Raw genomic sequence first — 11,350 nt, 5'->3', positions numbered from 1 at the left:
TCTTGACAGTGCCAAGTTAGTATATCCTGTTAGGATATCGATATTCAGGCCTGTCTGTACAGGCACATACTTTAAGAATTTAGGTGTATTTTTATCACTTAGCTAGTTAGAGGGGTATAAAACAAAGACTCAAAATCACAGTCCTCCTGTGTATGGGCCTTCACTCACGAGGATAGTTCGAGGCCTGGTTCTTAGGCTAAGGCCTTTGGCTAAGCAGCAGAAGCAGCCATAAGCTGGGAAGGTATGGTCACATCCTCAGAGTCCAAACTAGATGACCTCCTGAGGTCCCTTCTAATCTTATGGTTAGTTTGATAGCATCATGTGTGGGAAAAAATCACTTCTCAAGGGCTACAAAGAGTCCTGTAGCACCTTATAGACTAACAGACATATTGTAACATAAGCTTTCATGGGTTAATACCCACTTCATTAGATCCAAAATAACACAGCCACCCCTCTGATACTTCTCAATAGTTGTGGTTGTGAAACCCTCATTTCTAATTAGGGTAGTGGGATATAATTGGTTAGAGAATTATGTTACAATCTGTTAGGATTGGTTAGATAGATTTCAGTAAAATGATTGGTTAAGGTATAGCTGAGAATATTACAATATAAATTAGGCACGAACAGGAAGTAAGTTGGGATTCCAAAATAAGGAAAAAGGAACTTGGATTTAAGCTTGCTGAAAGTTCACCCCAATAGACATGAAATTGTTTGCACCTTCGGACTTCGGGTATTGTTGTTCTCTGTTCACACAAGAAGGACCAGGAAAGTAGGAGGGTGAAGGAGTAAGTCCTCTAAGAGTTCCCTAAATTGATCCTTTCACACCTTTCACACCCTTTTTCTCTCTGTCCACCAGAACCCCAAGAAAGGATGTGATTCTATGTAAGAGATGATGCCAAATATCATCTTAATATCACATTATTGCTGTCTTTTTATGTAATTTGGAGTCCTTGTATCTTTACTAAATGTTCTAATAAAATTGTTTAATGTTTTCATGTGCCCTCAGTGCATCATCATTCTACATATAGGGGTTCCTAACCAGACGATTAGACAAACAGACCTTCTCAGGTCATTAAGTACCACCCAATGACCTCTATGTTAACCCCACCTCCCAGAATCTACAGAAAGCTTGATGCAATAGCTCTGAGAGGGGAAACTGCTTTGGGTTTGACTGATGCAGCTACATCTGCCTGAACCAGTCACAAAGATAACTACATAAGGTTGAGGGGAAAGCTGCTGCTCCAGGACTGCTCTCACCGTTGGTGGACAGATGGGACAATCTGGGGAGATAGAACCCAGATTTTTACTAACACGGCATCACTTCTCCCCACTCTCTCCGGGGGTGCCTCTAAGGTGGCCCTCTGACAGCTGGAGTAGGTCCTTCCTCTGGCTGGGTGTCTCAAACTGGGCATTTTCCCGGTCTCTCATCTCTCACCATCACTGTCATTTTACCTAAGGGCCCCAGACCTAGTGTCTATTATTTAGCAGCCAATTTACCAGCAGGGAGCACATCTCACAGATTTCGGTCTATGAACCATAATCTCAAGATTTTAGAATATTTTATGGTAATTAAAATGGGATAGAGGTTCTAAGCAATGAGAATCTCATATACTGGAACAAACAGAAAACCAGGCATCATGGTACAGATACTGAGCTCACATCAACTGAAATAGCTCCATACCACTATGCCAATTTACAGCATCTGGAGATCTGGTCTCATTGACTCTAACTGCATTATGGCAGTTTTACGCAAGGTTTGTGTGGGGGTGGTGTGTAGATTTGACTCCTTAATGCCAATGGAGCTACAATAGATTTACACCAGAGGAGGATCTGACCCTTCATCATTGTTCAGTCTCTCTGTCATACCTACAATCAGTGTGAAATAAACATTTTTAAGATGTCATATAGCATTGCATCTTCAGCCTAATGAGTCTTTTATTTTAGTGATGTCTGCAGGAAGAAAACATAAAATTGCTGAGAAAGAAAGAAAGAAAGAAAGAAAGAAAGAAAATGGGTCCATTCATCCAAATAGAAATTGAAAATCACATACAGAAAATCAAAGCAACACTGAATCCTCCAAAGTTCTCTCACCAGTGGGAAAGAAATGCTCCTTAGCCGTTAAAAGTTCCATTCTTGAATTGAATTCCATGGGGCAAAGAGTTAAGAACGTCCAGCGTGGTTAGGAACTTTTGTCTCCTCTTCAGATTCACAAGCAAAGAATATGTATTTGAAACTGAAGAATGGGCCAGATTACGAGCTGGTGTAAATCCCCAGTAGCTCCACTGGAGTTAATGAGGCCTAAATATCCAGCTGGTGAAAACTACATAGTCCATCGGCATCTCATCCCCAGCTCGTGTAAATCAAAGTAGCTCTGTGGAAATCAAAGGGTCAAATCTCCACTAGGTGTGAACAGCCCTAACTACTCAGAACTCAATGGAACTGTATCAATTTACACCAGTTTAGGACGGAGCTGGGAGCTTTTAGTGTTTGCCTCTGGCTGCTTCTTAGTGACCAACATCAAACAGCCAGAGGCAGCCTGAGCTGAGGGTTCCTGTGGTGGCTGCATCCCAAGAGCTGCTGATAAAATGCAGAGAAAAACATCTCTGCTCTCCAAGAGCTGTTTATGTGGCGTTATAGAAGACACATGCTATTCCAGGCCAGCTGGGGCTCTGCTGCCACTGGGCTCTGAGGTATTGTAAGTCACACGTCTGTGCATCAAATACCTATTTTATTCTGCAGTCTCCTTGGGATGCCACTTGTCATTCAGCATTGCCTTGTTTCTGGCCAAGAGTCCTTCCAGGGATTCTGCCATCATATGAGATTCAGAGTGGGCCATTTACTCCTCTTGGGGTTTAGGTCTGGTTAGGTCTGGTTATCAGGGTTTCTTCCCAAGGTGAGATCAGAGCTGGGCTTACAGCCCTGGAGACCAGATTCAGCTATTTAACCCCAGGGCAGATAAATCCTAGGCTGTGATCATATCTGACTCCCACACAACCCAGGATCAGCTCTAGAATTGGGAGGGGCTTTCAATCCCCCATCTTATTTATTCCTTCACCTCTCAACCAAGCCTGACCCAGGAGAGGAGCAAGGAGTGGTCATCTGTCGACTGGGTCCCTGTCTGTCCGGGACTGCAAAGACCCAGCCTCTGAGGGAATATGGTGATGGGCAGGGAAACAGCTGCTGGATAACACAGCGGTGGGGGCATTATTGAGCGATATAGAGACAGACAATGGCTGAGAATCCTGGCAGTGGACTATCAAATGCTTCTCAGGATGGGAAACATTCCACATTCCACAAAGACCAACACTGTAAGTTTGCTATTTCAGTTAATATGTTTGGTGTTTAGTATAATGGAGAAAATGTAATAATAGAACTATGAATTACATTGAAACTGTAAGTCTTTTACAATGTTTTAATAAACATCTAGAGCTCATTTTTTATAGAAATTGTGGAAACCAAAACATTTTTTTACTTTTGTGCATCGAGAACCAAACAATTGCTGTTAAAAACTGCAGAAATCTTTGAAAAAATAAAAGTTTTGATTTTGGATAGCAAAGACTTCTCAGGAAAATGTATTCAATTGAAAATCCAGTTTTCCTTTGGAATAATTTAAACGGATTGGAAACTTAGACTGAAAACAAACAGATTGGAAACAGATTGAAAATTTATCCCAGATTGGAAATCTATAATTAAACCAGGATGCTAACATTTATATTCTCCAATCACACCACAATTACAAACCCATTCTCTCTATTGGAATCTTGTTTAATTGCTGTTTCAAACAGTTACTTGCAAGATGCTAAAACTGTGTAAAGAGCAAAGTTGATACCCACAGAATATGCGTTATACATGCAGGCACTTTTAGACTTAGGCACTGACAGCTAAAGCCCCCAGCCAAAGCTTCCCCTCCCCCGCAGGAAACAGAAGTTCACTTTTCATCGAAATTGTGAAAACTAAACTTTTTTTTTTTTGTTCATTGAGAACCAGACAATTTCAGGTAAACTGCTTAAAACTGAAACATTCTCACTGATTTAAAAAAAAAATGTGTGGACTTTTCCAATACATAGGTTGTTTTTCAAGAATAGCAGTGACTACCTTGGAGCATGTCTCAGTTTAAAATCCAGTTTTCCTTTGAAAAAATTTAAACTGAAAATGTCTGAATACCCCATATTGAACATGAAGATTTCAAGGGGGGTAGAAACACTGATATAGTCCAACCATTATACAATTTGAACCCAGTCACTCTATTGCAACTGTGTTTATTTCTCTTTCAAAGGGACACTTGTTGAATGGTAAAACTTAGTAAACAGCAAAGCCTGCAGACAAAATCATGAGTATTAAACATACTAGCACCTTAGACATAGAACCGTGAATTGAAGTCTCCAGCAAAAGCCTGTATCTCGTATCCCTGCCCAAGGACATAGATTAGAACTGAGATATTCTGCTCTAGCGCCATATCCGCTGCACCACAGTGCTGCCCGCTAAACACAAATGCTGTAAATGGGGGCAGTGAACATACATATAATAAGACACAGCTCATCCCCCACAAAACTCACAGTGCAAGAAGACAAGGCAGAGAAATGGATGGAGGGGAAACAGAGGCACAGGGAGGGGAAATGACTGGCCCAAGGACACAGAGCAGCTCAGTGGCAGAGCCAAGAACAGAACCCAAGCCTCCTGATGGCCACTGACCCGCACACCCAGAAAGTTACAGAGGCAAACGACACAGCAGAGAGGTAGCAGAGCGATGCTGCTAGCCCATCGGTACACAGAGATGGAAATGCAGTCAGGATTTGGTGTCATAAATCAAAATGTTTTCAGGCAGCCAGCCATCTACGTGGTGTTGCAGTGAAATCATTACAGGTGAGCTGTCATAAACAATGCCAAGTCCATCTCTTATTTCCACGAAAAGAGGTTATCAGGCAGTGTTGCCCAAGTCAAGAGCCTGCTGTTTGTAGCAATAGGGGATCCATCTTGGCTAGAATTGCTGCACTGAGATTGTACTTTGCTCCATCCTTCACACAGTATTTTATTAAATTGCATCATGAGCCGGATCTTCAGATGGTGCAAACTGCTGCAGCTTCATTGACTTTAAGGGAGATGCACCAATTTACATTCATGTGATAAGTCACCACTACTGGTAAATAGCAGTGATGAATGCTGTGCATTGTAGACACTCACTTCATATTGCTACAGGAAATCAGGGCCACTCCCTCTCTCACTGTAATTCCCCCACTGTCTTTGTACTTCCCTCCACAGCCATCACACAATGAACTGAGAAAGAAAATGTCCAACCGAACCACCCTGACTGAGTTCCTTCTCCTGGGATTCTCTGACGTTCGGGAGCTGCAGATTTTGCACTTTGTGGTGTTCTTGCTGATTTACCTGGCGGCCCTGATGGGGAATCTTCTCATCACAGCCATAGCCCTCAACCCCCATCTTCAAACCCCTATGTATTTCTTCCTGGTGAATCTGTCCATCCTAGACTTTGGGTCTATCTCCGCTACCATCCCCAAGTCCATGGCCAACTCCCTCATGAACACCAGGGTGATTTCTTATCCTGGATGTGTCGCCCAAGTCTTTCTATTTATCCTCTTCGGTGCAACTGTTCTTGCCTTACACACCATCATGGCATACGACCGATATGTCGCCGTCTGCCAACCACTGCACTATGAGGGAGTGATGTACAGGAGAGCTTGTGTCCAAATGGCAGCCAATGCCTGGATTACTGGTATTGTCTACTCTGCCCTGCACACTGGCAACACCTTCAGGTTACCCTTCTGCCAGTCTGATGACATCAACCAGTTCTTCTGTGAAATCCCCCAACTACTCAAGCTCACCTGCTCTGATTTGTACCTCACTGAAGTTAGGGCTATTGCCTTAGGTGTATTTTTAGCGTTAAACTGCTTTGTTTTTATAATTGTGTCTTTATGTTCAGATCTTCAAAACTGTGTTGAGAATCCCTTCTGAGCAGGGCCGTCATAAAGCCTTCTCTACCTGCCTTCCTCACCTCACTGTGGTCTCTTTGTTCCTTTTCACTGGCATCTTTGCCTACCTGAAACCCACCTCCAGCTCAGCATCAGGCCTGGACCTTGTGGCGGGTGTTCTCTATTTTCTGGTGCCTCCAGTGATGAATCCGATCATCTACAGCATGAGGAACAAGGAGATCAAAGCTGCATTGAAGAAACTGATTGTGTGGAGGTTATTCACCAAGAGTTAAAATGTCCATCACTGCAACTTGACTGTATTTTCATTCTGAGTTTCTTTGTAGATATAATCAACTGATGACAAAATTGTCTCTTTGAGAGCATAGGCTACAATCTGTTGAGGAAATGATGAAATCTGCACTACCTTCAATGAAGTCAAATGAGTTAGAATTAGATTACAGCAGTGTATATAAGATCAGAATATATCTACATATGCACCTATCTATCTGTCATAGGGATTTATAGGGCTACTGTCACCTATAGCCTGGGATATGGCTTGTGTGTTTGCTTGTTTCTTTTTCATTTTGTTTGATTTTGTTGATTCATTCGATGACTTGTTTCTTTGTTTCAGGTGGCTTTTTTGGGGGAGAGAGGAGCTTGAGAGGGTGGAGTATGTCTGACTAAATGGTGGTATCCATTTATTTTGTCATCTATTCAAGGTATCAATGTCATAATCACCTTGACGGGTTTTTCTGAGAGGCTTGAAGTTTTGCTTTCCCGATTGATAAAGAATTGAAAAAAAGTTTCTGCAGGTGTCTGTTCAAGTGATGATTTTAATGCTGATGGGATTTTATTGTGTCATGTATGATGTGTTAGGGCACCTGGAGCCTTATATAACTGTATGCATTATTGTTATTTATTGAAATTTATTAAAATAAATAAATACTGTATTTTTCTTCCTATGGTGGAAAGGTATTTGGAAGAGAAAGGTTTTAAAATGGTTCCTAAACTAAGTCTGAATAATAAGGCCAAATTTTGATTCCACAAAACTACTGCAGTGATCCATCTGGAAGTGCTCATATTTTCTCGTATGTTATGCTTTGTTCCTATTGAGGTAAATAAATTACACTTTGTCTGGTGAAGACGTCTAGTTACTAAACTTACTACTGCTCACAGCTCCTGTGGGAAGAACTGCGGGCACCAAACACAGTTGGAGAAATCACGGTTGGGACCTAGTTTGAGAGATGGAGAATCACATGATTCCACCCTAGGACAGGGATAGGCACAAAGCTTAGACCAGAGGGTTTGAAGTAAGAGACCAGCGCGTGGAGAAGAGCTAACCTTTTACTCGTTACAATTGGGATATAGCCATTCACTTCAATGAGTAGCTTTGTATGGAGCCATTCTTCTCTCATCCACACAAGTATCCAAATGTGTCTAGATCTCCAAAGCTGATTGCTGTTATTATTATTAATTAATATTTATTAAGCTATGTTTGTGCATGGTTGTGTGTATTACATATAAAATAGATAATATAAGATCATGTATATAGATAGATAGATCATGAAAAATCAATGCCAATTTATCATGCCTCTTTTTCTGTCTATGACTGTTGATGTCCAACTCATGATTTTGCAGTGACTACTTATTATTTGTTGTTATTGCTCTTAATGTTTCTTACTCCATTACTCTTTTACAATAAATTCATTACATGCACTACCTGTGAGCTTTGAGCCTTTTAAAATTAATACATTATAACTTGCTCTGTTTCTTTGTCTTATTTGATACAATGAGTTTTCTTAAAAAGAAAGCTACTCAGTTGGTCTAAATCATAGTTGTGATGGGTTGGATCACAGAAACTCTCTTGGGAGCTGACACCCGATGTGCCAAGACTACTTCTACCCCTGCCTTCCTTGCCAGCTCGGGTCCCCAGACACTCCCGTCTGCTCCAAAAAAGACCCAGGGTCTGAATTACTTGCCCCAAAACTGCAGGTTTACCTGAAAGCAGCTAACAGAAGTACTCCTGTCTTTAATACTCAGACGTCCAACTCTCAATGGGGTCTAAACCCACATAAATCCATTATACCCTATATAAAGCTTATACAGGGTAAACTCCCAAATTGTTCGCCCTCTATAACACTGATAGAGAGAGATGCACCGTTGTTTGATCCCCCAGGTCTTAATACATATTCTGAATTTATTAAATACAGAAAGTAGGATTTAAGTGGTTCCCTGTAGTAACAGATAGAACAAAGTAAGTCACCAAGCAAAATAAAATAAAATGCGCAAATCTATGTCTAATCAAACTGAATACAGATAAGATCCTCACCAGTTCCAGAATGCTCCCTTTTACAGACTAATCTTTGAGCCTTAGTGCAGCAATCACTTACACCCCTTGCCCTTTGATCCAGTTGCTTCGAAGTATCCTGGGGGGTGGGGAGGCTCTCTCTTTAGCCAGCTGGAGACAAAATGGAGGGGTCTCCCAGGGGTTTAAATAGACTTTCTCTTCTGGGTGGAGACCCCATCCTCACCCTTATGCAAAGTCCAGCATGACTCACAGTTTTTACAGGTAGCATCCATTCTTTACATGCTACCTTGAAGGTCCTCAAGTCAACTTCTTATGTGGATTGGAGCATTTCAAAATCCATTGTCCTTCAAGTGTTTCTCGATTAGGTACTTAATTTCAACATTCCTTTCTCCAGGAACTGACCAAATGCTCTACTAAGGTTATATAGAAATCAAGCCAGTACATAGCCAACATTCATAACATTCATAACTTGAATACAAAAATGATACATGCATACAAATAGGATTAATACAGTCAGTAGATCATAACCCTTCAGATATGTTACATGGCATATGTAGCATAAAACACATTCTAAGCATATTTCCATAAAGCCTTATGGGAGGTACCATCACAATAGTAGCTTCTTGTCAAAACACTCAATGATTATGAATTTGAAACTCAAACTCCTTAGAAGTTACTTTTGGTGCAGTGCTGTGCTATATATTTCAATAGTGATGCTCATTGAATGCCAGGTCATTATAATTTGCTGAGACACTTGTGAAAATAGGTGGTAGTTCATTGACACTGGAATTGCCTTCTCATGCTACAGCCCAAATCTCTTGACTTTCAGGATGTGCCCTGAGGCTTACTCATTCTTGCAAATTTTCCTTGAAGTGGTGGATTGAAGAGGTAGCATGACTGGATTGCTTAGTTGAGGTGAGAGAGTGTTATGATGAATAAATGAGGAATAACCTTATTGGGGTGAATGAAAAGTGTAGAAGTTGATTGCTGGATTAGCGACAAACATTTTATAGGTTGTGAATGGGTCAGGTGACTTCTAGTCTTCCTGTGCTGCATTAAGTATTGGCCATTGCCCAAAGTCACTACATATGCCAGTGGCAAATCAATGAACCAAGGCCCATGGAAGTTAGGTGCTAAAAACATGGGACTGAATCAAGTTCTTCTAGATTTATTTCTTGTGCACTCCCTGAGCCACAAATCTTCCCTTTTCACAGAGGTCAGAAGCGGGAATGACACAGAGCCACTGACTCTGGATTTGAAGAGATAACTTGGAGATGAAAGTAGGGATTTCATAGCTTATCTTCAGAGCTACCCCATGCCAAAGTACTCTGCGCTGTCTGTAGCATTCACATGGGAATGGGGTGTGAACTGAGACCTCATTTCCTTTCAAATGTCCAGGGACCCTAAGGCCAGGAATTGTCCTGTTCCCTAAAGATGCCTTATTGGGACACATTGAAGTCCCTGGTCTTGCCACTGCATTTAGGTTCTGCCTGCTGTGCAAAGGACATCACAGCAGCCCAGGAGTTCAGCTATTGATAGCAACCAAAGCAATCAGACTATTGGACCAAGTGGGGAATCCACTATGAAATGCCGATGAGGGCCACAGAGATGTGATTATCTCCAGCAAGCATTAGCAGGCGAGTGAGTAGAGAACAGCTCAACAGAACTGGCCTAATGTATCCTGGGTACAAATTCACTGATTTCATGTAGAATCACCAGGGATGGGCTTGGCCCTGTGGAGAGACCTGTAAGTGACTCTTCAGAATCCTGTGCAATTAGAGCAGAAACAAGGGGATGTGGGTGCTGCAGAGTGTAGGGCAATACAATAGGCTCTTGCTCCAGGCTGTGAGCTGTGACAGGGATTTTCAGAGTGGCTTGCGGAAATTAACTGCCATTGACCGCACAAGGGGAGAGCAGGCACCTGTCGCCCTTACAATCCTCTGCATATACGAGCCTTAAGACTCATGGATATGTCATTGTAAACATGAGTGCCAGGGCTCGACCCTCTCCGAGGGGCGGAAGGGAGCCACACCAGCTCACTACACCCCATCTGCTCCGGGTCGGTCCCCCGGCGGTCCTGGGCAACAAACACAAATTCCCACGGCACGGGCCCTCTTGGCCCACGGCCGGGTAAAGCACAAGATTCGGGGGGGACCTCAGGCCCTCTGCTTCAAGGCTGAGCAACAGTACAGAGTCACAGGAGCTCAGGCCCTCTGGTGAAGGGGCTGAGCAGACAAACAGTTTAGTATATAGGCCCAGGCCCTTGATCAGGGCGGGACAACAAGGGCCTTTGCTCCCTTACACGTGGTACCAGAAGTGGGGAGTGAACCCCTGACCCCTGTGAGAAGGGGCTGGAGGGCCTAAAAAGAGGCACTATAAATTGGCATTTCTTCACTATCTAGCTATCTAGCTAGCTACATAATCTTATTTTATCTATTGTATATGTAGTACACACAACCATGCGCAAACAAGGTTTAATAAATATTAATTAATAATAATAACAGCAGCCAGCTTTGGAGATCTAGACACATTTGGATACTTGTGTGGATGAGAGACGAATGGCTACATACAAAGCTACACGTTGAAGTGAATGGCTATATCCCAAATGTTATGATTAAAAGGTTAGCTCAACCTCTTCTCCCTGCTCTGGTCTCTTACTTCAAACCCTCTGGTCAAAGCTTTGTGCCTATCCCGGACTTAGGGTGGAATCATGTGATTCTCCATCTCTCAAACTGGGTCCCAACCGTGATTTCTCCAACTGTGTTTGGTACCTGCAGTTCTTCCCACAGCAGCTGTGACCAGCAGTAAGTGGAGTGACTAGACGTCTTCACCATGCAAAATGTGATTTATTTACCATAATAGGAACAAAGCATAACATAAAAGAAAATATGAGCACTTCCAGATGGATCACTGCAGTAGTTTGGTGGAATCAAAATTTGACCTTATTATTGAGACTTAGTTTAGGAACCATTTTAAAACCTTTCTCTTCCAAATACCTTTCCACCATAGGAAGAACAATACGGTATTTATTTATTTTAATAAATTTAAATAAATAACAATAATGCATACAGTTATATAAGGTTCTAGGTGCCCTAACACTTCATACATGACACAA

The sequence above is a fragment of the Mauremys mutica genome, chromosome 13 (genome assembly GCF_020497125.1).
Source record: "Mauremys mutica isolate MM-2020 ecotype Southern chromosome 13, ASM2049712v1, whole genome shotgun sequence".
In the NCBI taxonomy this organism is placed as follows: Eukaryota; Metazoa; Chordata; order Testudines; family Geoemydidae; genus Mauremys; species Mauremys mutica.
This window is presented reverse-complemented; position numbering follows the sequence as displayed.